We start from the raw sequence: 25,268 nt of genomic DNA on the forward strand, positions 1-25,268 counted from the left end.
GGTTCGAGGAGAAAATTGTAACATCATCGGCAAATAATGCTATTTTGTGGTTTGTGCCATGTAAGGTAACCGCATCTATCCTTTTATCTGACCTAATTTGTTCCGCTAGGGGTTCAATCGCCAAGGCAAACCTTTAGAAATCGAGAAAGGGAGTGAGTGAAATAGTGAAATCCTAGGCCTTTAACCGTCGCTGTGGGGGCAGAGTATAATGACTGAATAGCTTTCAAGGTGTCGTCCGGGAAGTCAAAGGCTCCTAGAACCTCCCACAAATAACTCCAACGAATGTGATCGAAGGCTTTCTCTGCGTCAAGGGATATGACAGAGAATGGCCTATTCAGTCTAGCAGATTCAGTACATATATTGAGCAAGCGCCTGGTGTTGTCAAGTCCTTTCCGGTTAGGTATGAAGCCTACTTGGTCCAGATCAATAAGGTGGGGGAGTAACAAAGATATACGGTTAGCTAATAATTTGGCATAAATTTTAACGTCTAAATTAATCAAAGAGATTGGTCTATAGCTAAAGCAAAGGGATGGGTCTTTTTGGGGTTTTGGAATAGTTATTATCGTTGCTTCTAGAAACTCCTTGGCAAACTTTCCCTCTTCCCTGGCCTGGTTAAAGAATTATAGAAGTAAAGGCGTCAATTCATTGATGTAAGTTTTATAGAAGATCTCCGAATATCTGTCCGGGCCCGGGACTATAAAGGCTTTCAAATGTTTAATAGCATTTTTAATATCCTTTATTGTAAAAGGGGCTGTAAGGGATTCATGTTGCTTGTTTATAAGAGTTGGTAGTTTCAAATGGTCTAGAAATCTACGGATTTCTGGGATAGTGGCTAGTGAATGATCTAAGGTACCTTCTAAATTGTACAATCTTGAGTAGAATTTCTCAAAGCATGAACCTATTTGTGAGGGTAGTCTGTAGATCTGATTCCCTGATTGGATATGATGAATTCTAGAAGTGCTTGCCCTATTTTTAAGTTTATTAGCTAGGAGAGAATCCACTTTATTGCTCTTGCAATAAAAAAGCTGTTTTAATTTAAGAAGGATAGCTTAGGTGTGTTTTAGTTCTAGTTGGCCTATGTGATTTCTAATCTCTGTAATTTGTGTTGTAATGGTATCTGAGGGTTTGGATCTATTAATAATCTCCAGTCGCCAGAGTTCAATATGGGAACAAGATAGTGATAGACCTGAGAGTTTTTTTAGGTAAGCCTGTCTCTTTATGATAAGACCCCTGAAAGTGGCCTTGGCCCACGCCAGAGCGTATCATCTCAGACCTGTTTATTGTCATTTATTTGGGTATAGGAAATAATATCTTTCCTTAGTTCTTCCTTAAATGGGATATCCATCAAGACATGTTGGGGTAGACACCATGAGTATTTTATACTATTGTGCTCCGTCAATTGGAGGGTTGTCACGACAAAGTCATGGTCTGACCATGAGCATAAGGATATATTGGAACTTTCAACCAGATCCAAAGTATCTGCTGAGCAGAAGATATAGTCTAATCTGGCATATGGCTTATGTGTATGTGAGAAGTGGGTGTAATCTCTGTCCCTAGAGTGGAGCGATCACCTTATATCATAATAATTAAATTGAGTAATAATTTGCTGAAATTTGGAGAGTTGTGTAATATGGGGGGTCTGTCGTGTATGCCCAGAGGATTTCCTGTCTATGTTTGGGTCCCATATCATATTAAAGTCTCCCGCTAGTATGACTCTTCCTATTTTCACCCTGTCAACTGTAAGAAGGATTTTTTTAAAGATATCTAGGTTGGTGTGTGTTAGGGAGATATATGGATGTTAGAGTGTAATTGACGTGGTCCAGTTTGCATATTAAGATTAAATATCTGGCTTGGGGATCTTTGAGGACCTGAATTTGTTCGTAGGCTATTCTTTTATGTATTAGGATAGCAGTGCCTCTGGCCTTTTTTAAGAAGGGGGCATATTCTAGTACAGTATAGTCCTTAGAGATTATGCGGTGTTGATTGTCAGGTGTCCAATGTATCTCTTGCAGGAAGACTATGTCAGGGTTATGAAACTTAAGTGATCTGGCCAATAGGCTGCGCTTGTGTGGGGAGTTCAGTCCTCTAACATTATGTGTCAGAATCTTTAGAGAGGACATTGGTATCTGAAATGAAGTGTGTTGGTCAATAGGAGGGATTGGGTAAGAGGAAGGACAAAGTGGGGGGATTCGGGAATGAGAAGGGAAGGAAATTGGCGGAATTAGTCCGCCTCAGTGGAACCCTGGTGTGGGCTTCAGGTGGGGGGAGATAACAGTAAAGAAGAACGAAAGTCAACCAAATTGACCCTGCTCCGCAAGCATAGCTACATTTATCATATAACAAGAATATTGTGAAGAGAATAACAGGAAACTAACATTGCAACATTCAACTTCAAACATGTGGTAAATGACATAAAGTGCATATAAACCTTTAAGCTAACAGTAACTGTACATATACACCTTCCTTAATAAGACAATAATTCGGATCTGCATAAGTCCTACAGAAACTCACGAGGAGAAGGTGAAGTTCCAGGGATAACAGTATTCAAATTGTACCCTGAGGTGGGTTTGTTTTAGGTCTCTTTGCTCTTTGTTCTTTTATGGACCATTCAATTTTGGTTTGGCAGACTGTACCGGAGGAGTGAGACCTGAGTGAAGACCCCAGGAGGTGAGGAGCATTAGTCCCTGAGGAAGAGAAGTGATTATATGAGTTTGGTTGTCTTTTGTGACCACCAAATTTGTGGGGTGCCCCCAGCAGTATTTGATATTTACTTTTCTAAAGGCCAAAGTGACTGGCTGGTAGGTTTTGCGATATTGTAGGGCTGATAGATCTGGTAAGAACAGAATATCACTGAATTTTTCTGAAAGAGGCATTTTTTTTAATGCAGCCTGCATCAATCTGTCTTTGTAAATATAACTGTGAAAGCAGACTATTACATTGCATGGTTTTTCCATGGGAACAGATCTAGATCGCAAGGCTCTATTGGCTCTTTCCATTGTATCGACCATTCCCTCTGGGGTGCCTATCAGTTCCATATAGAGTTCTCTCAGGAAAGCTTGTAGATAAGAGGTCCCAATGTTCTCCGGGATACCCCTAAACCATATATTATTTCTATGGGATCTGTCCTCAATGTCTGCCATTTTAAACTCTAGTTGAGTTAACTGCTCCGCCAAATTTTCAGTGTATGATAGTAAACTGGTCTGGTCTACCGCCAGGTCATCTTGTTTCCACTCAAGTGTGTCCACTCTCTCTCCTATCTTGGAGATATCTCTCTTCAACTCTGCAGAGGAACGCTGGATCTCCTGTGTGATAGAGCGTGTCTGCTTAGCAAGCATTTTTTGCAGGGTGGACTTTGTAATATAGTGGTGTGATGGTGTTTCTGAGCATCTGCTCAATTGGGATTCTTCCCCCAATGATTCGGGGTCACTTAGCTCCATATTTGGATCAGCCATAGGTTCTTTTCCAGATTGAGTGAAATAATCGTACACCGTCTTTTTAGTGATGGTAGGGGTCTTCACTTGTCTCCTAGAGGTGTGAGGCATCCTGCCAGCAACTTTAAGAGCAAATTCCTGGGGAAAAATTTAGTTATACAATATCACTGTAAAGTTATCCTGAAAATAATAAGCACTCTCAATATAGCAAATAAGTAATCTCAAATTAAATATATTTTGCTGCGGAGCAGGGGTAGGTGACACATCTTCCTAGCCTAATACATCTTAGTCCTAAGTATGATATGAGAGGGGGGCCTGTCATATCTTATCTATAGTGGTTATAGGGGTGACCAGATAACCTATATTATATCAGTTGTCTGTATAGGCCAGATGAGATAACACCTATTTGCAGAAAATGTGGTCTCTATAGACCTCCACGTACCTCAGGGATAGGGGGGTACGACCAGAAGGAAGAGGAAAAGGAAACTGGAAGTGACCAACCCAGATGAGCTGGGCCGGAAAGGAGGAGGTGCGAGGAAGTCCAAAGTAACTAGTCTCCCCTTGTGAGACTTACTATCTGCACTAATGCTGTTTTTAATGCAAATAAAGTGTGCAGTAAGGCAATACAAGATATTGTGTTACCTAATGTACAAGACCAATGCTAATTGATTAAGCAAGTCCCTAGAGTACTTTAACATGGAATAGGGTTATAAACCAGTGTTGTGAGTTATAGGCAAGGATAACAAATAAAGCATACAATACAGGTTTAGCGGTATATTGTACAGTTTTTTAAATAGCACTATACCCAGGGATCCTTGACAAGCAAATTCACAAGTATAGAGGCAAAAAGGAGAAAACGATTGCACTACAAGTGATGAGTCCTTTGACAAAGCCGAAAGGCAAAACATGTCAGGGCGTACGGAGACTCTCTGTCTCTTTTTTTAAATATACAGTTGTGTGACAATGAGTGTGACTTAATTTAGAAAGATAATATTTAAACTAAGGACTTTAAAAGTATACTAGTTTTGTGGATAATTCTCAGTACGTCAGTTCGATCTTTTTAATGTAACATTTATGCTAAAATATTATGTGGATTAACCTCTTACTGTAGGACTTAGAAACTGTAAGCCGGATACTCTCACTTTGATAAAAAAAAATTATAATATATAATAAAAACTCTGGATAATAACGAGTGTATACCTTTCAGGTGACTATCTAACGCCAAAGTGGATGTTTTTTTGTAGCGAATATTTTAAAGTGATATACCGAATTCTGGTGTACCAACTTTCAGCTAATTTTGGCATTTACTATGTGCTGATTCTAAGAAGGGTTGTTTTGCCCAGCGCAAGTAATAATATGTACTTAACTCTACATTTAAATAATCATATTATGGGGATTAATCCATTGTGTTACAGGGATAACAGTATTCAAATTGTACCCTGAGGTGGGTTTGTTTTAGGTCTCTTTGCTCTTTGTTCTTTTATGGACCATTCAATTTTGGTTTGGCAGACTGTACCGGAGGAGTGAGACCTGAGTGAAGACCCCAGGAGGTGAGGAGCATTAGTCCCTGAGGAAGAGAAGTGATTATATGAGTTTGGTTGTCTTTTGTGACCACCAAATTTGTGGGGTGCCCCCAGCAGTATTTGATATTTACTTTTCTAAAGGCCAAAGTGACTGGCTGGTAGGTTTTGCGATATTGTAGGGTGTGTGCTGATAGATCTGGTAAGAACAGAATATCACTGAATTTTTCTGAAAGAGGCATTTTTTTTAATGCAGCCTGCATCAATCTGTCTTTGTAAATATAACTGTGAAAGCAGACTATTACATTGCATAGTTTTTCCATGGGAACAGATCTAGATCACAAGGCTCTATTGGCTCTTTCCATTGTATCGACCATTCCCTCTGGGGTGCCTATCAGTTCCACATAGAGTTCTCTCAGGAAAGCTTGTAGATAAGAGGTCCCAATGTTCTCCGGGATACCCCTAAACCATATATTATTTCTATGGGATCTGTCCTCAATATCTGCCATTTTAAACTCTAGTTGAGTTAACTGCTCCGCCAAATTTTCAGTGTATGATAGTAAACTGGTCTGGTCTACCGCCAGGTCATCTTGTTTCCACTCAAGTGTGTCCACTCTCTCTCCTATCTTGGAGATATCTCTCTTCAACTCTGCAGAGGAACGCTGGATCTCCTGTGTGATAGAGCGTGTCTGGTTAGCAAGCATTTTCTGCAGGGTGGACTTTGTAATATAGTGGTGTGATGGTGTTTCTGAGCATCTGCTCGATTGGGATTCTTCCCCCAATGATTCGGGGTCACTTAGCTCCATATTTGGATCAGCCATAGGTTCTTTTCCAGATTGAGTGAAATGATCGTACACCGTCTTTTTAGTGATGGTAGAGGTCTTCACTTGTCTCCTAGAGGTGTGAGGCATCCTGCCAGCAACTTTAAGAGCAAATTCCTGGGGAAAAATTTAGTTATACAATATCACTGTAAAGTTATCCTGAAAATAATAAGCACTCTCAATATAGCAAATAAGTAATCTCAAATTACATATATTTTGCTGCGGAGCAGGGGTAGGTGACACATCTTCCTAGCCTAATACATCTTAGTCCTAAGTATGATATGAGAGGGGGGCCTGTCATATCTTATCTATAGTGGTTATAGGGGTGACCAGATAACCTATATTATATCAGTTGTCTGTATAGGCCCGATGAGATAACACCTATTTGCAGAAAATGCGGTCTCTATAGACCTCCACACACCTCAGGGATAGGGGGGTACGACCAGAAGGAAGAGGAAAAGGAAACTGGAAGTGACCAACCCAGATGAGCTGGGCCCGGAAAGGAGGAGGTGCGAGGAAGTCCAAAGTAACTAGTCTCCCCTTGTGAGACTTACTATCTGCACTAATGCTGTTTTTAATGCAAATAAAGCGTGCAGTAAGGCAATACAAGATATTGTGTTACCTAATGTACAAGACCAACGCTAATTGATTAAGCAAGTACCTAGAGTACTTTAACATGGAATAGGGTTATAAACCAGTGTTGTGAGTTATAGGCAAGGGTAACAAATAAAGCATACAATACAGGTTTAGCGGTATACTGTACAGTTTTTTAAATAGCACTATACCCAGGGATCCTTGACAAGCAAATTCACAAGTATAGAGGCAAAAAGGAGAAAACAATGGCACTACAAGTGATGAGTCCTTTGACAAAGCCGAAAGGCGAAACATGTCAGGGCGTATGGAGACTCTCTGTCTCTTTTTTTAACTATACAGTTGTGTGACAATGAGTGTGACTTAATTTAGAAAGATAATATTTAAACTAAGGACTTTAAAAGTATACTAGGTTTGTGGATAATTCTCAGTACGTCAGTTCGATCTTTTTAATGTAACATTTATGCTAAAATATTATGTGGATTAACCTCTTACTGTAGGACTTAGAAACTGTAAGCCGGATACTCTCACTTTGATAAAAAAAAATTATAATACATAATAAAAACTCTGGATAATAACGAGTGTATACCTTTCAGGTGACTATCTAACGCCAAAGTGGATGTTTTTTTGTAGCGAATATTTTAAAGTGATATACCGAATTCTGGTGTACCAACTTTCAGCTAATTTTGGCACTTACTATGTGCTGATTCTAAGAAGGGTTGTTTTGCCCAGCGCAAGTAATAATATGTACTTAACTCTACATTTAAATAATCATATTATGGGGATTAATCCATTGTGGTAGACTTAGAATCTGTAAGCCGGATATTTTCTTTCCAATAAAATATACTACAAACTTCGGATACAAATCTACGTCCTTACTGAATATAAATATAAACCCGGACCATAGCGGTTGTGCTTCCTCCTACAATCAGTATTAACAGATACAGACAAAGCTATATTCAATTTATCATTGTATAGTGCCCAGAAGATATATATATATATATATATATATATATATATATATATATATATATATATATATATATATATATATATATATATATATATATAAAGAAAAAAACCACAGCAGACCTTGCCCAGCATTGCAATTTTATTTTCTCTTAAATGTTTTTGTGTACAGACCTTTGTACACTTGTGCACCATTGCACTTTCTTTTTTTACTTGTTTACTGTGTGGAGTGGAATGTGTGTATGTGTCTTTTAAGGGTCAAAACTAACTTTTATGATTCAGCAAGAGCATACAATTTTAAGACACTTTCCAATTTACTTCTATTATCAAATTTTGCAGTCTTTTTCTATACACACTTTTTTGGGGGGAAAGCTCCTACTGGGCATGTGCACAAGTTCACAGGGTATACGTATACTAGTCTGTGATTGCCTGATGTCTGTCACATGATACAGGGGGTCATGAAATGGGAGAAAAAAATAATTTGTCAGAAAAAAAATCTGTGTAATTGCATTGTCTTTTTATTTGTATTTTTATTATGCACTTGTTAATTATGCAATTCTACTGAATTTAGTGGTTCTTTAATTTTAGTTTTTTAGCTTGAAATATTTTGTGTTTTTTGTGTAGGTATATATATATATATATATATATATATAAATGTAACTGTGCAGGTATAGGAGTACCGCACTCTTTTTTGGCCGTAACGCAACGTAACTACCGCAGCTTTCAAAAAGTCCTTTTTCCATGGGACTTCCACAGCGCCGGCATTATGAGTTTGCCTGTCCGGCCAAAAAGTGAGTGGTACAGCCTATAACGTCAAGATCCATACTGTAAACTGAAAGTCAGTAGTTATGGCTTTAATGTTACAAAGCCGTAACATAAAACTCATAACTAATGTACTACAAAGTACACTAACAGCCATAACCTTCCTATTAACCCCTAAACCGGGGCCCTCCGGCATCGCAAACACTAAAATAAAATTATTAACCCCTAATCTGCTGCTCCCGACATCGCTGCCACTATAATAAACATATTAACCCCTAAACCGCCGCACTCCCGCATCCCAAACACTAGTTGAATATTATTAACCCCTAATCTGCTGTCCTACAAAATACTGAAGTTATTAACCCCTAAACCTGACCCTAAGTCTAACCCTAACCCTAGCACCCACAAACTTTAAAATAATTAAAATAAATCTTAATAAAAATTACAATTAATACCTAAATAATTCCTATTTAAGACTAAATACTTACCTGTAAAATAAACCCTAAGCTAGCTACAATATAACTAATAGTTATATTGTATCTAGCTTATGTTTTATTTTTAATTCACAGCTAAGTTTGTATTTATTTTAACTAGGTTGATTAGTTAATAAATAGTTATTAACTATTTACTAACTACCTAGTTAAAAATAAATACAAATTTACATGTGAAATAAAACCTAACCTGTCTTACACTAACACCTAACCTTACACTAAAGTTAAATAAATTACATTAATTAAATACAATTAACTAAATTACAAAAAATAAACACTAAATCACACAAAATAAAAATGAAATGATCAAATATTTAAACTAATTACACCTAATCTAATAGCCCTATCAAAATAAAAAAGTCCCCCCAAAATTAAAAAAAAACCTAGCCTAAACTAAACTGCCAATGGCCCTTAAAAGGGCCTTTTGTGGGGCATTGCCCCAAAGAAAATCAGCTCTTTTACCTGTAAAAAAAAATACAAACAACCCCCCAACAGTAAAACCCACCAACCACACAAACAAAACCCCCAAATAAAATCCTATCTAAAAAAACCTAAGCTCCCCATTGCCCTGAAAAGGGCATTTGGATGGGCATTGCCCTTAAAAGGGCATTTAGCTCTCTTTAAGCCCAAACCCTAAGCTAAAAATAAAACCCACCCAATAAACCCTTAAAAAAACCTAACATTAACCCCTGAAGATCCACTTACAGTTTTTGAAGACCGGACATCCATCCTCAACGCAGCCGGGAGAAGTCTTCATCCAAGCGGCAAGAAGTCGACCTCCAGGCGGGCAGAAGTCTTTATCCAGACGGCATCTTCTATCTTCATCCTTCCGACACGGAGCGGCTCCATCTTCAAGACATCCGGCGTGGAGCATCCTCTTCTGATGACGGCTACTGAAGAATGGCGTCCCTTGAATTCCGATTGGCTGATAGAATTCTTTCAGACAATCGGAATTAAAGGTGAAAAAATCCTATTGGCTGATGCAATCAGCCAATAGGATTGAGCTCGCATTCTATTGGCTGATTGGAACAGCCAATAGAATGCGAGCTCAATCCTATTGGCTGATTGGATCAGTCAATAGGATTGAAGCTCAATCCTTTTGGCTGATTGCATCAGCCAATAGGATTTTTTCACCTTTAATTCCAATTTGCTGATAGAATTCTATCAGCCAATCGGAATTCAACGGACACCATCTTGGATGATATCCCTTAAAGAAACCTTCATTCTTGAAGAGCCGTCGACAAAAGAGGATGCTCTGCGCCGGATGTCTTGAAGATGGAGCATCTCCGTGTCAGAAGGATGAAGATAGAAGATGCCGTCTGGATGAAGACTTTTGCCTGTCTGGAGGAACACTTCTTGCCACTTGGATGAAGACTTCTCCCGGCTTCGTTGAGGACTTCTTGCCACTTGGATGAAGACTTCTCCCGGCTTCGTTGAGGATGGATGGGTCTTCAAAAACTGTAAGTGGATCTTCTGGGTTAGTGTTAGGTTTTTTTAAGGGTTTATTGGATTATTATTTTTAGCTTAGGGTTTGGGCTGAAAAAAGCTAAATGCCCTTTTAAGAGCAATGCACTGCAAAAGGCCCTTTTAAAGTTTAGGCTAGGGGTTTTTTTTACTTTGGGGGGGCTTTTTTACTTTGATAGGGCAATTAGATTAGGTGTAATTAGTTTAAATATTTGATCATTTCTTTTTTATTTTGTGTAATTTAGTGTTTATTTTTTTTTGTAATTTAGTTAATTGTATTTGATTAATGTAATTTATTTAATTGTACGGTAGTGTAAGGTTAGGTGTAAGACAGGTTAGGTTTTATTTTACAGGCAAATTTGTATTTATTTTAGCTAGGTAGCTAGTAAATAGTTAATAACTATTTACTAACTAGTCTACCTAGTTAAAATAAATACAAACTTACCTGTGAAATAAAAAATAAAACCTAAGATAGATACAATGTATCTATTAGTTATATTGTAGCTACCTTATGGCTAGATTTAGAGTTCTGTGGCCAAAGGGGTGCGTTAGCTACGCATGCTTTTTCCCCCCGCACCTTTTAAATACCGCTGGTATTTAGAGTTCACAGAATGGCTGCGTTAGGCTCCAAAAAAGGAGCGTAGAGCATAATTTAACGTCACTGCAACTCTCGATACCAGCGGTGCTTACGGACGCGGCCAGCTTCAAAAACGTGCTTGTGCACGATTCCCCCATAGGAAACAATGGGGCTGTTTGAGCTGAAAAAAAACCTAACACCTGCAAAAAAGCAGCGTTCAGCTCCTAACGCAGCCCCATTGTTTTCTATGGGGAAACACTTCCTACGTCTGCACCTAACACTCTAACATGTACCCCGAGTCTAAACACCCCTAGCCTTACACTTATTAACCCCTAATCTGCCGCCCCCGCTATCGCTGACCCCTAAATATTATTATTAACCCCTAATCTGCCGCTCCGTACACCACGGCAAGCTACATTATAGCTATGTACCCCTAATCTGCTGCCCCTAACACCGCCAACCCCTATATTATATTTATTAACCCCTAATCTGCCCCCCTCAACGTCGCCTCCACCTGCCTACACTTATTAACCCCTAATCTGCCGAGCGGACCGCACCACTACTATAATAAAGTTATTAACCCCTAATCCGCCTCACTCCCACCTCAATAACCCTATAATAAATAGTATTAACCCCTAATCTGCCCTCCCTAAAATTGCCGACACCTAACTTCAAGTATTAACCCCTAATCTGCCGATCGGAGCTCACCGCTACTCTAATAAATTTTTTAACCCCTAAAGCTAATTCTAACCCTAACCCTAACACCCCCCTAAGTTAAATATAATTTTATTCTAACGAAATAAATTAACTCTTATTAAATAAATTATTCCTATTTAAATCTAAATACTTACCTGTAAAATAAACCCTAATATAGCTACAATATAAATTATAATTATATTGTAGCTATTTTAGGATTAATATTTATTTTACAGGCAACTTTGTATTTATTTTAGCCAGGTACAATAGCTATTTAATAGTTGCCTAGTTAAAATAATTACAAAATTACCTGTAAAATAAATCCTAACCTAAGTTACAATTAAACCTAACACTACACTATCAATAAATAAATTAAATAAACTACCTACAATTATCTACAATTAAACCTAACACTACACTATCAATAAATTAATTAAATACAATACCTACAAATAAATACAATTAAATAAACTAACTAAAGTACAAAAAATAAAAAAGAACTAAGTTACAAAAAAATAAAAAAATATTTACAAACATTAGAAAAATATTACAACAATTTTAAACTAATTACACCTACTCTGAGCCCCCTAATAAAATAACAAAGACCCCCAAAATAAAAAAATGCCCTACCCTATTCTAAATTAAAAAAGTTCAAAGCTCTTTTACCTTACCAGCCCTGAAAAGGGCCCTTTGCGGGGCATGCCCCAAAGAATTCAGCTCTTTTGCCTGTAAAAAAAACACATACAATACCCCCCCCAACATTACAACCCACCACCCACATACCCCTAATCTAACCCAAACCCCCCTTAAATAAACCTAACACTAAGCCACTGAAGATCTTCCTACCTTATCTTCACCATGCCAGGTTCACCGATCGATCCAGAAGAGCTCCTCCGATGTCTTGACCCAAGCGGCGGCTGAAGAACTCCATCATCGGGCTGAAGTCGGAAGTCCATCATCGGGATGAAGTCTTCTATCAAGCCGCATCTTCAATCTTCTTTCTTCCGGAGCGGAGCCATCTTCTTCCCAGCCGACGCGGATCCAACCTCTTCAAGCGACGCCTACTCGCAGAATGACGGTTCCTTTAAATGACGTCATCCAAGATGGCGTCCCTCGAATTCCGATTGGCTGATAGGATTCTATCAGCCAATCGGAATTAAGGTAGGAATATTCTGATTGGCTGATGGAATCAGCCAATCAGATTCAAGTTCAATCCGATTGGCTGATCCAATCAGCCAATCAGATTGAGCTCGCATTCTATTGGCTGATCGGAACAGCCAATAGAATGCAAGCTCAATCTGATTGGCTGATTGGATCAGCCAATCGGATTGAACTTGAATCTGATTGGCTGATGGCTCCGCTCCGCTCCGGAAGAAAGAAGATGGCTCCGCTCCGCTCCGGAAGAAAGAAGATTGAAGATGCGGCTTGATAGAAGACTTCATCCCGATGATGGACTTCCGACTTCAGCCCGATGATGGAGTTCTTCAGCCGCAGCTTGGATCAAGACATCGGAGGAGCTCTTCTGGATCAATCGGTGAACCTGGCATGGTGAAGATAAGGTAGGAAGATCTTCAGGGGCTTAGTGTTAGGTTTATTTAAGGGGGGGTTGGGTTAGATTAGGGGTATGTGGGTGGTGGGTTGTAATGTTGGGGGGGGTATTGTATGTGTTTTTTTTACAGGCAAAAGAGCTGAATTCTTTGGGGCATGCCCCGCAAAGGGCCCTTTTCAGGGCTGGTAAGGTAAAAGAGCTTTGAACTTTTTTAATTTAGAATAGGGTAGGGCATTTTTTTTATTTTGGGGGTCTTTGTTATTTTATTAGGGGGCTTAGAGTAGGTGTAATTAGTTTAAAATTGTTTTAATATTTTTCTAATGTTTGTAAATATTTTTTTATTTTTTGTAACTTAGTTCTTTTTTATTTTTTGTACTTTAGTTAGTTTATTTCATGTAATTAATTTATTGCTAGTGTAGTGTTAGGTTTAATTGTAGATAATTGTAGGTAGTTTATTTAATTAATTTATTGATAGTGTAGTGTTAGGTTTAATTGTAACTTAGGTTAGGATTTATTTTACAGGTAATTTTGTAATTATTTTAACTAGGTAACTATGAAATAGTTATTAACTATTTAATAGCTATTGTACCTGGTTAAAATAAATACAAAGTTGCCTGTAAAATAAATATTAATCCTAAAATAGCTACAATATAATTATAATTTATATTGCAGCTATATTAGGGTTTATTTTACAGGTAAGTATTTAGCTTTAAATAGGAATAATTTATATAATAAGAGTTAAAGGGACAGTTCACCCAAAAACTTTTTCCCCTTTAAATTATTCCCAATGATCCTTTTTACCTGCTAGAGTGTATTAAATTGGTTGCAAGTAGCTCCTTTACTCATATTTCAGCATTTGAAATAGCTGATATAGCTTGTGGTTTCCCAACCTATACTGAAAGTTTTGATACTGGCGTATATGCTATTGACAAGCCTAAGTAAACACAGACAGCAGAAGAGATTACACCCTCAGTGGGGGGCATGATAGTTAAGTAATAAAATTATAATTTTCCATTGTTCTCTCTATGTATTGAGCTTTGGTGTTCCAGACAAATATAAGATAAGGAAGCAAGTCTGTGTACATGAAAGTAATAACATAATGAGATCTGATATTACCTGAAGCTCAACCCATTGTAATAGGCTGTGGTTTCAAAGAACAAAATCAGCTACTTCATATACACAAATAAACCTGAAAATGCAATTTCTCAAATATTTTATACTCTGCAGTTGGTATAACAAGTCATTTAAAATACATTTATGGAAAAACAATTTTACAGTGTACTGTCCCTTTAATTTATTTCGTTAGATTTAAATTATATTTAACTTAGGGGGGTGTTAGGGTTAGGGTTAGACTTAGCTTTAGGGGTTAAAAAATTTATTAGAATAGCGGTGAGCTCCGGTCGGCAGATTAGGGGTTAATGTTTGAAGTTAGGTGTCGGCGATGTTAGGGAGGGCAGATTAGGGGTTAATACTATTTATTATAGGGTTATTGAGGCGGGAGTGAGGCGGATTAGGGGTTAATACATTTATTATAGTAGCGGTTCGGTCGGCAGATTAGGGGTTAATAAGTGTAGGTAAGGTAGCAGCGACGTTGGGGGGGCAGATTAGGGGTTAATAAATATTATGTAGGTGTCGGCGATGTTAGGGGCAGCAGATTAGGGGTACATAGGGATAATGTAGCTGGCGGCGGTGTACGGAGCGGCAGATTAGGGGTTAAAAAAATGTAATAGAGTGGCGGCGGTGGGGGGGGGGCCTCGGTTTAGGGGTACATATCTAGTTAATGGGTGTTAGTGTACTTTAGAGCACAGTAGTTAAGAGCTTTATAAACCGGCGTTAGCCCAGAAAGCTCTTAACTCCTGTTTTTTTTCTGCGGCTGGAGTTTTGTCATTAGATTTCTAACGCTCACTTCAGCCACGACTCTAAATACCAGCGTTAGAAAGATCCCATTGAAAAGATAGGATACGCAAATGGCGTAGGGGGATCTGCGATATGGAAAAGTCGCGGCTGGAAAGTGATCGTTAGACCCTTTCCTGACTGACTCCAAATACCAGAGGGAGGTAAAAACCATTGTTAGGTGCCTCTAACGCTGGTTTTGACGGCTATCGCCCAACTCTAAATCTAGCCGTTAGGGTTTATATTATAGGTAAGTATTTAGTTTTAAATAGAAATTATTTAGGTATTAATTGTAATTTTTATTTATATTTATTATAATTATGTTCAAGTTAGTGGGTGTTAGGGTTAGGGTTAGACTTACGGGTTAATAACTTTAGTATAGTAAGTGTAATGTAGGTGGTGGCGATGCTAGGAGCGGCAGATTAGGGGTTAATAAGTGTAGGTAGGTGGCAGCGACATTGGGGGCAGCAGATTAGGGGTTAATAACTGTAATGTAGGTGGCGGCGATGTCGGGAGTTGCATATTAGGGGTTAATAACTGTAATGTAGGTGTTGGGGGCGGGAGATTAGGGGTGTTTAGACTCGGGGTTTATGTTAGGGTGTTAGGTGTAAACATAACTTTTCTTTCCCCATAAGAATCAATTTGGTTGCGTTATAGAGCTTTATGCTCCTTTATTGCAGGTGTTAGGCTTTTTCTTAGCCGGGTCTCCCCATTGATCAATTGCTCAAAGCAGCACTGGTATTTGAGTGTGGTATGGAGTTCAATTATGCTCAATGCTGCATTATTGCCTGCTAACGCCGGGTTTATGAAAACCTGTAATAGCAGCGCTATAGGGAGGTGAGTGGTAGAAATAACTTGCAAGTTAGCACCGAGCCGCTCATAACGCAAAACTCGTAATCTAGCCGCTAGTTAAGCTCAGGAGCTAGGATCTATCTAGTGATTGGTTTACCAGTGTGTTTAGAAATGCATTGCTTCCCCTTTAAGAAAGGATACGAAGATAATGAAGCAAAATTGATGGAGATAAAGATGGATACTGCAGGTATCTTTCAGGTTTCTATTGAAAGGAATTATGATATCTTCTTATAATGGATTTTAAAAGTGCTGAAACTGTAAAGCATTATCTCACTACTTCTAAACATTGTATTTGCCTAGATGTTCAAATGATATCACATCTTCATGACTGCGTTTCTATAGGAGATACGCCTTCATGCACGCTAAATACAAACACAGCTACGACAGTGCATTTTAAAGTTTTAAAAAGCAGGAAAAGAGTGTGACACGAACCTTGTAAAGAAAGCAACACGTGCTGCACTGGGCAGATTTATCTTTTGTGAAGGAAACATCAAGCCATGTACAAGGCTCTGACAATGTTTCCCAACTCTGATTATTTTTCCAGAAGGAGAATGTTCCATACCACACATCCAGGTAAATCAAAGAGGACCACTAGATCAAGACTCTGTCGTGGCCAGCCTCTCCAAACCTCAACCCCACTGAAAACCTCTGGCATGTGATCAAGAGGGAGATGGATGGTCAAAAGCCATCAAACAAAGCCGAGCTACTTGAATTTGTATTCCAAAAGGCAGTATGGCATAAAGTCACCAAACAGCAATGTGAATGACTGGTGGAGAGCTTGCCAAGACACATGAAAGCTGTAATTGAAAATCAGGGTTATTTCACCCAATACTGATTTCTGAACTCTTGCTAAGTTAAAACATCAATATTGTATGGTTTAAAAATGAATATGAACTTGTTTTCTTTGCATTATTAGAGGTCTGAAAACACTGCATCTTTTTGTTATTTTGACCAGTTCTCATTTCCTGCAAATAAATGCTCTAAATTACAATATTTTTATTTGGAATTTGGGAGAGATGTCAGTAGTTTATAGAATAAAATGTTATTTTTACTCAAACACATACCTATAAATAGTAAAACCAGGTAAACTGACAATTTTGAAGAGGTCTCTTTTTTTCCAGAGTTGTATGTCCGGTAGTAACATTGCTTCTGCAGAACACAATTTAAAGTGGGAGCTAAATGGTAAAACAAAGTAGACTCTGGCTGTAGGCAAGACTCACTGCTATCAAATACCTTACTAATTTCTTTAGATGCTATAGAGGTCTAGGATGCAGACGTCTTTCAGCGTGCTCATGGGATTTGCTGGACTATATTTCTGGATTGATGCCCTGCATTCTTCTTCTTCTGGGAATTCATCTAATCTCATACTCTATGGCTGTAGGCATAAGTCTATTGTGCCCTGGTAACTGTGGTCCACCAGGAAATGTCCTGGTGTCCAGGAAGGCCAGTTTGTCCTGTTTATAGAGGTTGATGGTCATAAACTCCTTGGCAGCTAGACCCTATGGTCAAGTGCCTGTATTATCTAGTGTAGCTTATAGTCAATGTATAATAGCAGTGCAAGTTTGATCAGACTACTAAAATTGAGCAACTATGGAAAATCTATTCTTTAGTTTATTAATTTTGCCTCTATTATATCATCTGGCATAAGAGCTAAACAATTATTTTGATGTCCTATAAAATAATATGTGGGTAGCATTTGTACCCCTTTTTGTTTATTTTGTGCTTGAATGATTGCCCTTTCCTAGGACCAGAAAGCTATATATGGAAAAGGGGAATATTTTTCTGCCCCATCACCTAAAAAAATAACAGCCTCTACTAGCACAGGCATAGTTAGCTTTTATTTAAAATAGCTAAACTATTTAGATTTTCTATTTCATCATCCATTGTTTCAGCAAACTAATTTTCTTTGTTTCATGTAGAACTCCTTTAATATAAATTAATGTGCGATATAACAGAGATAATGAGTTTGTGTGTGGGTTGGTGAAAGGGGATATACAGAAGGAGATGGCAAATTAAATATTTAAACAGCTATAGATTACATGGTTAATGTGACAACTATAAATATCAAAGCAAATCCCTTAGATTATTACAGTACTGTAATTGTAAAATCACACGTCCAAACAGCAATTAAGTTAATATGAAGAAAAAATATGCAAAGGAGATATATACAATCTCTAGGTAATTTTAAATATGTAAGAATGCTGGAACACAAAGCTGTATGAAATGCCTTAGTTTTGCGATTCCTTATTTTTATTAAATGTATATGTATACCCTTAAAGGGACATTAAACCCAAATTTTCTCTTTCATGATTCAGATAGAGAATACAATTTTAAACAATTTTCTAAAATACTTCTGTTATCTAATTTGCTTAATTCTCTTGATACTCCTTCCTGAAAAGCATATCTAGATAGGATCAGTAGATTCTGATTGGTGGCTGCACATATTTGCCTCATGTGATTGGCTCACCCATGTGCATTGCTATTTCTTTAACAAAGGATATCTAAATATTGAAGCAAATTAGATAATAGAAGTAAATAGGAATTTCGTTTAAAATTGTATTCTCTGTCTGAATCATGAAATAATTTTTTGGGGTTTAATGTCCCTTTAAGGTCATTTAGAAATGAACTACAGTTTTCAAAATGATTTTCCTATCTTGATACATTTATTGCTTTAAATATGCATAATAGAAAATGTTCTACTTCAATGTCTCTGTACCATTGATGTTTCCTTTTCTAAATAAGCCTTTTTTTTTTTTAGAAATTAACTAATCAAAACAATAGGAAAAGGGTTTAGGTATTGGGGGGTGCTTTGATTGTTCACAAAGGGTCAGTCATCTAAGGGTTATAAAATGTGGATCATGTGGAGTAACTTAGTGGATGGGCTTTCAAGTGGGGGATTATGTAGAGGGACCATTGAATGTTAGGAGGGTTGTTGGTTGAAGGATTTTGCAGGAGTGTGGAGTAAATTAGCTGGGCCCAATTGCAGTTTGGGTTGCTTTATATTTGGGGAGCTGACCATCTCTCGGGTTAAAGAGACAGGAAACACAATATTTTTATTTCATGATTCAGATTGATCACACAAGTGTAAACAACTTTTCAAGTTACTTCTATTATTGCATTTACTTCATTTGCTTGGTATCTTTTGTTGAAGGAACATCAATGATCTACTAGAAACTAGATGAACACATCAGGTGAGCCAATGATACACTATATGTGCAGCCACCAATCAGCAGCTAGCTCTCAGTAGTGCATTGCAGCTTCAGAACTTACTTGGGTATTCTTTTCAACAAAGAATACTAAGAGAATCAAGCACATTAGGTGAAGCAAATTGGAAACTGCATTCTCTTTTTCAGAGCTGATTCAGCAGTAGTTAGGGTAAATTTTGTTGTGAATGTGTGGGAGTGAGAGTTGGCGCTAACTATAAATCCTATGTGCCTAGTATAGAAACTACTCCTCCTTAGTAGTTTATGTGAAACAGTGAATGAGCAAAAAATAAAACTGGCGCTGTGAGATACAGCTAGGATTTAAACTACAGTGTGAATATAAAAATAATTACAACAAAAACCTCTATAGGTGATAAAGGGTGGCTGGATAACCATGTAGATAAAAGACTCAATGAACACACAAAATATAAACCTCTATAGGTAATATCAAACAAATAAAAAGAAAAAGAAATATTAACTTATATTACGTGGTGGTGTTAAATAAGAAAGTGGAAGTGATAAAGAATGGGATGTACAAGCACATATCCAAATGTATATATTTAATAAATCAAATTATACAAGAAGATAGATAGTACTATGTTCAATATAAAATCTACTCTAGATATATAAAAACATCCTATAAAACAAATACTCAATAAAAAGTGGGGACGTCTCCCTCAATAAAATCCGATGACAAGTGGTCTAACCAACTGTGACTTGTTGATAATGTCAAGTATTAATTGAGTATTTGTTTTATAGGATGTTTTTATATCTCTAGAGTAGATTTTATATCGAACATAGTACTATCTATCTTCTTGTATAATTTGATTTATTAAATATATACATTTGTATATGTACTTGTACATCCCATTCTTTATCACTTCCACTTTCTTATTTAACACCACCACGTAATTCAAGTTTATATTTCTTTTTCTTTGTTTGATATTACCTATAGAGGTTTATATTTTGTGTGTTCATTGGTTCTTTTATCTACACGGTTATCCAGCCAGCCTTTATCACCTATAGAGGTTTCTGTTGTAATTATTTTTATATTCACACGGTAGTTTAAATCCTAGCTGTATCTCACAGCGCCAGTTTTATTTTTTGCTCATTCACTAAATTTTGTTGTGAGCCAGGCCTTGGTTAGAGTTACAAGGCTGTGTTATTCATATCTATATGTTCTAGGTAACAGTATGATAGTGGCATCACCAAGCAAGTCTTTAACTACTTTATCATTGTAGACAGCCACAATTAGTCTCTATATTTTGACAAATCACATAGCAGTTTGACACAGAAAATGGATGGATCTCTTGTGATGTGGCTATTCAAAACACAAAGGTAGCATTGGGATCCACAGCTAATAATCACCAAGATTACAAGTTGTGCGCTAAACCCAGTGCGTAAGTAATACAAAATAATTAGCGATACCACACTTTCCATAGCGCTGTCATTACAAGTTACACAAAAACCTTCTTGTGCTGTGCGTTTTGGTGCGTTAAGCTCCATACCGCACAAAAGCCAAGGCCTGACGGCGTGCTTGTGCACATTTACCCCATAGACATCAATGAAGAGAAAGTGTTAGAAAAAAACAAACACCTGCGATCACGGAATGGCGATAGCTATAACACAATCCCTTTTGAAGTCTATTTGGACAAGAAGGTTATGTAAAAACCTAACACCCTAACATAAACCCCTAGTCTAAATACCCCTAATCCTCTGCCACCCGACATTAAATAAAGTGATTAACCACTAAACTGCCACCCCGATATCTCAGACACTAAATAAAGTAATTAATCCCTAAACCTGTATCGCTAATACCTAAATAAATAGGCTGACCATATTGCCGCTTTAAAAAGGGACAGATATGAAAAATACATATGTCAGGGTTCTTATACAAAACATTTCTTTAAACAGCCCTGAAAACAGCCCTGACCTATGTATTTTCATATGTGTCCCATTTTAAAGCAGCAATATAAATAAACCCTATAAATAAACCTATTAACCCTTAAACCACCAGACCCCCACATCACATCTACTAAACTAAACCTATTAAACACTAAACCACTGGCCCACCACATCGGTACACACTAAATTAAACGATTAACCCCTAAACCTAAAACCCCCAAACTTTAAATTAAAGTTACAATATAACTATCTTAAAATAAATAAAAACTTACCTGTGAAATAAAAAACACCTAAGCTTAAACTATAAATAAACCTAACATTACTATTTTTACAAATAAAATAAACGAAAAATAAAATAAAAGTTACAACATTAAAAAATCCTAACTCTACGAAAAAATAAAAAAACCTAACATTACACAAAAAAAACACTAAAATTACGAAAAATAAAAATAACCTAAAATTTAAAAAAATAATAAACGAAATTATCCAAAATAATAAAAATTAAACCTAATCTAATATCCCTATAAAAACAAAAAAGCTACTCTAAAATAAAAACATCCCCTAATCTAACAATAAACTACCAATAGCCCTTAAAAGGGTCTTTTGTAGGGCATTGCCCTGAAACAATAAGCTCTTTTACCTAAACAAAAATTACAAAGTACACCCTAACAGTAAAACCCCCACCCAACCACCCCCCAAAATAAAAAAAAAACTAACTCTAAAAAAAAACTAAGCTACCCATTGCCTCTAAAGGAACATTTGTATGAGCATTGCTCTTAAAAGGGCAATCAGCTCTTTAGTGTCCATTAAAAAATTAAGAAATACCTCATCTGAAAAAAACACCCCAAAAAATTAAAAACCCCACTGACCCCAAAAAATTTACACACAGTTCCTGAAGTCTTTCAAAGTTCTGAAATATTTAAATCAGCCAAAAGGATGAGAGCTGCTTAAATCCTATTGGCTGATTTGAACAGCCAATAGGAATGCAAGGTACCCAAAATATAAAAGGGGTACCTTGCATTCAATCTTCAGTGTGTGGCGGAAATCGCATCAAGAGGAGGCTCCTTGCTGGATGTCGTAGTCAATGCCGGTTCTTCTTAGCTTCGCACCACCACAGCTTGGCACTGCCACAGCTCCGCGCCAACGGGATGACGATAGAAGATGGCCCCGTGATGGATGAAGATGTCGCCGTCTGGATGAAGATGGACTTCAGGAACTGTGAGCACATTTTTAGGGGTTAGTGGGTTTTTTTTGGGGGGGGTTATTTTTAATGGGCACTACTTAGGTTTTCTATTTTTTATTTATTTTAGTTTTTTAAAATAGTAATGTAAGGTTAATTTATAGTTTAAGCTTAGTTTTTTTTTATTTCACAGGTAAGTTTTTATTTATTTTAAGGTAGTTAGTATATTGTAACTTTAATTTAAAGTTAGGGGGTGTTAGGTTTAGGAGTTAATAGTTTAATTTAGTGTGTTGCGATGTGGGGGGCCGGCGGTTTTGGGGTTAATAGGTTTATTATAGTAGTTGTGATGTGAGGGCCGGTGGTTTAGGGGTTAATAGGTTTATTATAATAGTTGCGATGTGGGGGCCGGCGGTTTAGGGGTTATTAGGTTTATTATAGTAGTTGCGAAGTGGGGGGGGCGGCGGTTTAAGGGTTAATAGATTTATTATAGTAGTTGCAATGTGTGGGGCTGGCGGTTGAAGGATTAATAGGTTTATTTAGTGTTGGTGATGTGGGGGGTGGGAGGTTTAGGAGTTAATACTTTATTTTAGTGTTGACGTTGTGGGTGGGCGGCGGATTAGGGGTTAATAGGTAGTTTATGGGTGTTAGTGTACTTTGTAACATTTTTGTTATGAGTTTTGTAAAACATTTTTGTTTCGCAAAATCCATAACTACTGGTCTCTGATCGCGGAATAGATCACGGCGGTTTTAAACTAAAATGCTAGCGTAAAAGCCTAACCAAATAACTTGTAATACGGGTGAGCTGAAAATTCTACACTCAAAAGCCATTTCTTGAGTGAGAAAAGGAGAGTTGCGGTACAGGCTAAAACGCTAACGGTATAGTTGTACCACTGAGACTTGTAATACGGGAGACCTGCCATTCCGCTAAAAAAGGCCAATTTTTCAACGGTATAGCCATATTGCACAACTTGTAATCTTGCTGAATTTCATTTAGACTTTAGAAAATAGCAAATGTAAAAGGAAATTCAAGGGCAAACTATTCAGAACACTTAAATGCTATAGCAAAACTTCCCATACCTCCACAAAAGGTTACAACACACATATCAGACGAATGCCTGTCTATCTTATGTCAAGAAGAAGAATTAGCTTTATTTGAATGCAGCTATGTTTGATGATTCACACCTCAACAAAAAACTCTTTACTGTACTATTAAAAATCAGTTAAAGCCCATATGCATGTCTAGGGTTACTATATGTTGTCTCTCACATTGCCATACTCGATTGTCTGGATTTAGTAATTTCACATCATACCTTTGTTAAAGCACATGGCCTCTCTGGAAGTTGATCCACTCTTTGAAGGCTATGGTGGATGATAATTTTCTGCCTTACCTGAAAGCTTTTTTGAAGCCTTTGTTTCCAGATCACAAGCCATTGGAGGCTTACATTAACAATATTATTAATTGCCTAGGTGGCTCAAACATAGGCCTCCATTACATATGCAGCGTCGCCCGCAAAATCCTCCGCTGCCATATTTTACGTGATTTTGATATTACATATACGGCGTAGCATACAAGTTACGCACGTATATTTCAAAACAACAGGGTAGGTATAAGATACAACGCTCAAATTTCAAATGCAATTCCTAAAAGGTAAGTGCACCTCCTAACATCAAACCAAAATAGACAAAGAACAAGGGGATATGGGAACGCGCTGTAAAAAACAGCATATGAGAGGTAAAGAACTATATAAGGAATGTGGATTACACAAGAGTATAATAAAAAAGTTTATAATTGTATTACAATAAGCGATGCCGGCATCTAATACAAAGTAAAATAGTACAATTAAAATAGGATAAGAATCAACAATAAGCAACAATAAGCAACGACAGACTTCGTTTCTTTGAAGTTAAAATGAATCAGACTGCTTTTAACAAATGTGGGTCATGGGTGGGAATTACGCATATAGAGTCAATTCATATATTAAAGAGGCTCAATGCACCGCACCTACCGCATATGTAAGTCAAGCAGTTGTATTGCAAGTAAAGTTTGTAACAGCGTCCATATTATTCAGATTCCAGTGCTGGACAGAAGAAAGTAGATTATGGGTATGATGATATTTCCAAGAAAAAACAACTCTGTGCATTAGAGTTGGTCTCAACCACCTTACCTACTACTTAATTTCACAAGTTATTAGCAAATTTCTACGCGTTTCAGCCTAGTCAGGCCTTTATCAAGATCGCACGTATATTTCACCCGTCGCTCGCAAATATTACTCCCATAGGCTAACATAGAACCGCGTCGCAAATCGGTATCCAATAGCCAGCGCAAGGACTTACGTGGCGAAAATGGAGAAATCTTACTCCATTTTTACCTTGCCATAAAAGGCAGTCGTAGCAGGCCTTGTGCTGAGTATGGGAGCACCGTAACTCCCGAAAATGCCTGCAAAAATAAACTAACACCTAACGCATGCGCAATGTCTATCTACCTGTCAACCGCAATCCCCCACCGCAATAACTAATAAAGTCTATTAACCCCTAAACCGCCATATCCCACAATGCAATAAACCTAATCAAGTATTAACCCCTAAACCGCCATAGCCCACAACGCAATAAACCTAACCCCTAACCTAACCCCCCCTAACCTTACCCCCTCTAACCTAACCCCCCCCCTTAGTAAACTTAAATTACCTAATTTAACAAATACTAAAGTTACTATTAAATATAAAAAAAATTACTCTTCCACGAACGCCATACCGCTCAAAGCCCCAAGCCGGTTAGTGACTAAACCGGAAGTGTGTAAGGGGAAAGTGGTAGTGGAGCACAGGGGGTGCACGCCGCTATTAGCATCCGGTTCCGCTGCTGTAATACAGCATAAAAAACAAGGAGTGCGGCAGCAGCAAGCAGAGACAAAAGAAAGTATGTTAAAAATACAATACTTTATTATTTCATTAAAAAGCCAATAGGCAAAAATATATAAAGATACAAAGGGTAGCAGGATAGAAACCTCCTTACATGTTTCGTGCCTATGCTTGGCACTTAATCATATTTTTTTTAGGTGCCGGCAGTTTCTAAAGTGCCGTAAGTCACTGGCGACTCCAGAAATTTGTATTTGCGCTCATTTCTGGACATCGCTAGTTTATCAGACTTACGGCCCTTTATGAACTGCCGGCGGGGTTTATGTAATACCCCGATGTGCAAGGTGAAATTACGGACGGCGCAGGTTCCCACGCTTGTGCCGAAACCTGCGCCGTATATTTGATCGCGGCCATAGAGCATTCTGTTTCTCTTAAAAAAAATGCACCCCATTTCCTGACCTATATTCTAGAAGCCTTCATAGTTTGGTACCATAAACTTAAAAATTAAAAAT

This window comes from Bombina bombina, chromosome 1 (assembly GCF_027579735.1).
Source record: "Bombina bombina isolate aBomBom1 chromosome 1, aBomBom1.pri, whole genome shotgun sequence".
NCBI classification, from domain to species: domain Eukaryota; kingdom Metazoa; phylum Chordata; class Amphibia; order Anura; family Bombinatoridae; genus Bombina; species Bombina bombina.